This window comes from Lipotes vexillifer, unplaced genomic scaffold (assembly GCF_000442215.2).
Source record: "Lipotes vexillifer unplaced genomic scaffold, Lipotes_vexillifer_v1.1 scaffold42, whole genome shotgun sequence".
Lineage (NCBI taxonomy): Eukaryota > Metazoa > Chordata > Mammalia > Artiodactyla > Lipotidae > Lipotes > Lipotes vexillifer.
The window spans coordinates 509377-513481 of NW_006783436.1; the positions used below are offsets into that span (position 1 = coordinate 509377).

At 42.1% G+C, this 4105-nt stretch overlaps 1 protein-coding gene across 1 annotated transcript in view; it reads right to left on the bottom strand.

The window, feature by feature from the left end:
- Positions 1–1555: 1555 nt before the first annotated feature.
- The window catches only part of PDGFRA (platelet derived growth factor receptor alpha), a 46862-nt gene continuing 44312 nt past the window's right edge, over positions 1556–4105 (bottom strand). The window contains exon 23 of the mRNA XM_007456076.1: positions 1556–4105. This exon is cut by the window's right edge and continues 896 nt beyond it. The gene's annotated coding sequence lies outside the window, so the exon portion shown is untranslated.

A 4105-nucleotide genomic window follows, 5' to 3' on the forward strand; every position in this document is an offset into this window, starting at 1 on the left:
AGACAAGCCTCTCGGCTGGTGAGTACTGGTCCGCACCCGTCCTCTGTGCGGGAATCTCCCCGCTTTGCCCTCCGCACCCCTGTGGCTGCGCTCTCCCCCGCGGCCCCGAAGCTCCCCCGCTCCGCCACCCGCAGTCTCTGCCCGGGAAGGGGCTCCTAGTGTGTGGAAACCTTTCTTCCTTCACAGCTCCCTCCCACTGGTGCGGGTCCCGTCCCTATTCTTTTGTCTGTGTTTTCTTTTTTCTTTTGCCCTACCCAGGTACGTGGGGAGTTTCTTGCCTTTTGGGAGGTCTGAGGTCTTCTGCCAGCGTTCAGTAGGTGTTCTGTAGGAGTTGTTCCACATGTAGATGTATTTCCGATGTATTTGTGGGGAGGAAGGCGATCTCCGTATCTTACTCTTCCGCCATCTTGAAGCTCCTCCCTCTATTTTTTTTTCTTTTTTCTTTTTTCTTTTTTTTGCTGTACGCGGGCCTCTCACTGCTGTGGCCTCTCCCGATGCGGAGCACAGGCTCCCGACGCGCAGGCTCAGCGGCCACGGCCCACGGGCCCAGTCGCTCCGCGGCATGTGGGATCTTCCCGGACCGGGGCACAAACCCGGGTCCCCTGCATTGGCATGTGGACTCTCAACCACTGCGCCACCAGGGAAGCCCCTCCCTCTATTTTATTTATTTTATTTTATTTATTTTTGGCTGCGTTGTGCCTTTGTTGCTGTGCGCGGGCTTTCTCCAGTTGCAGTGAGCAGGGGCTACTCTTCGTTGCGGTGCACGGGCCTCTCATTGCGGTGGCTTCTCTTGTTGCAGAGCACGGGCTGTAGGCACGCAGGCTTCAGGAGTTGTGGCATACAGGCTCAGGAGTTGTGCTCACGGGCTCTAGAGCACAGCCTCAGTAGTTGTGGTGCACGGGCTTAGTTGCTCTGCAGCATGTGGGATCTTCCCAGAGCAGGGCTCAAACCCGTGTCCCCTGCATTGGCAGGAGGATTCTTAAACACTGTGCCACCAGGGAAGTCCATGAAGTCATTTTAATAGCAAAGGATTGGAAACTATAAATCTATCTATAGGAACGAGATTGCATAAATTATGGTATATTTACACAATAGGATACTATGCAGCTGATAAAAAATTAGGAAGGTTTACCTATATATACTCGTGACAGAGATCTCTAAAAGACAGAGAGAAAAAACACTGTGGACTCTGGTGATAATGATGTGTCAATGTAGGTTCCTCAGTCTTAACAAAGGTACCACTCTGTGGGGGATGGTGATAATGGGAGAGGCGGTGCATGTACGGGGGCGTATGAGGGAAATCTCTGTACCTTTGCTCGATTTTGCTATGAACTTCAAACTGCTCTAAAAAAATTAAGTCTATTAAAAAGAAAGAACAAAGCACATTACAAAGCAGTCCATAAAGCACAATCCCATTTAGGTAAAATATAAAGCAAAGTAGAGATGTGTATATATGTATATAAGCAGATGAACAAAAAGGGGGCTGAAAGGATAAAAGAACACACAAAAAAGATGCAGTTCTTCCTCTGGGAAATGGGACGGGGACAGGGAAGAAGATACGGTGAAAAAAGACTTTAACCTTTTATTTTACATACTTGAACAATGTTTGAACCGGGTCCAGAGTAAATGCAGTCTTGTATTCCTTGTGCAGGGGAAAATGCACAAAATGCTACTATAACAAACAATAGACAGGATCAAAGATGAGCTAGGTGCCAGTCATCTTTAAGCCAAATGCTGGTTCTGAGAACTAAAGGCCTCACATAATGTTTGAAACTAGAATTTTCTATTGGTTTCATTAAAACCATAATACAGAGTCCTACTAGAATGTCACTAGAGTAAATTAAACAGGATTGGTTTAATTTATGGTTAAACTAAAGACAAAAATGCTAAAACCTTAGCATAATTTAAAATTATATATATATCTCATTTATTGAAATATAAAGATCTTCATTTACACGTTTTAAAACAAAAACATGAACGGGGCAATTTGTAATACAATTGTATCGGTAGACTCTTCCTATCGAGTTAGTTCTCCAACATTCACCACACCACCGTTTTGGGAACATTTACGTATTTTTCTCTTTATTATTTCTAAAATATAAATTTTGGACATTCAAAAGTGCAACAGTTAATGTGCCTGTGGGGAATATCACAGTTAAAAAAATATAAACAAAGGCAGTGATACAGCTTGTCATAAATGTTTTGGCAGTATTCTCCAAGTCTATATAGAAATACATATATACATATTGATGTATAACATCATTTTATCTCACGTCCCTCTTCACAAAAATAGGACCATTTTGTACAGATTGGCAGACCACATTTTAAGGACATCATCAATCATTGAAAAAGTCACAAATTGTGTTTCTCAGGCCAACTTTGATTGTCTTCATAAAAATAGAAAGCAGGAAGGATTGACAAATTTTCATCTGGGGTCTTTGCAGGAGGCCAGAACGGAAACAAATCTGTCATACACTGAAAACACTATTTAAGAGAGAGAAAAAAAGAAAAAAAATGCAGCCACATACAAACTCAGGTGACAGCATTCATCAGGACTAGATCCTGCTGGTCTGAGAATTTTCATCCAGCCTCATGATGTCATGCAAGACTCAAAGGACATCAAAATGCAAGGCACCAACAAAAGGAGGCTGTAAGATAAACAGGGAGCGATAAACAGAGTGCTTGAGCTGTGATCCTAGAAACACAAACGTATTTCAAGTCTAATTGGCTCTACAGAACCCAGTCAGGTTTTCTTTTTAAATTGGCCAATCTGGCTCAGTCTTCACACTTACCATGAAAAAGGTGGGGCTTGCATTGAGATTACACCAGTAGGTAGTCAAGTACCTTGTTATTGCTTCTACATCTTCCAAAGCATCACCTGCCACGAGTACGCACAGTGATTGCAGTAATCACAGCCCATGTTTCATTCATATGGTGTCAGCAATTAAGTGGTATCGCACAGAATGCCAGTGAACCCACAACAACCGGTTTGACAGTCTGGATGGATGTGACAATCTGTCCTCCCCTCTAACCCCAAAATATCAGTAAAACTTAAAAATTTTTTTCACCAAAATAGTGACCTGGTCATACAGAGACTTGGTACACTGAATTGAATCATTTTTGTACATGCCTTTTGGCGGGAAACTGGTGGGGAGGGGGTTCAGTTCCCCATGCAGTGAGACCTACTAAACCAAGATTTGGCTTGCTCAGTCTCAGCTAAGACTGTAATATTAAATTAAGTGTAGCAATTGCCAGGTATATGGCATTAAATGTCACTGACCCAAAGCCAAAGATGTAAATAGCAGGCTTCCTACGTGGTTGATTTCTATTTCAAATTATTTTTTTCCCACGGCAACTTCCTGTTATCTACGCCGGTGTTCCCCAAACCTGGCTGATCAGAACAGCCAGGATGTTTATAAAAATACAGGTCTCTGCTCCCCCAGACCTAATTAATTCAGAATCTCTCGGATGGGGACATAGAATCTCATGATTCTGGTTGCCAGTTACATATGGGGACCAAGGATCCAGGCTAAGGCACACACAGCCTTCACTAAACAATGCCTTTATTGTCTCAGAGTTCCAAACTATTTCTCCTGGGGGTAAGGAAGGGGGCTCCTGTTCAGGGCATCCTTCTGACTTTTTCAGGGTTCGCAGAATTAAAAATATATATGTGTTGAGATCCACCAGAATTATCACCAGGCATGAAAAAAAATCTCTGCAAATCCAGTCTTTTTGCTGATGATTACTTTTTCCACTGGGTAATAATATGAGAAGTCATGTTAGGCAGAGACTCATGCCTTAATATTGAGAACATTTAGGATTTAGGGGTTTTGTTTATTTATTCCAAATGGCATTACTTCAAAGGGCAGTTAATTGCTTTTAGTACACAATGTATTAGGGAACTATTCAGTACATAGTTAAAAACTCTTGACTTGCTGGAAGACACTACTCTTACTTTGTTCTCTATGTTCAACTAAATTTAATCCACTAAAGCTATAACCATATTTTATAGAGAAACATGTTATTTAATATAAATGTCAAAAACTGTCAAACTTGTCACCTACTTAGTAAGGATTTTTTTTAAATTGTGCTTTTTCTGTAGGGA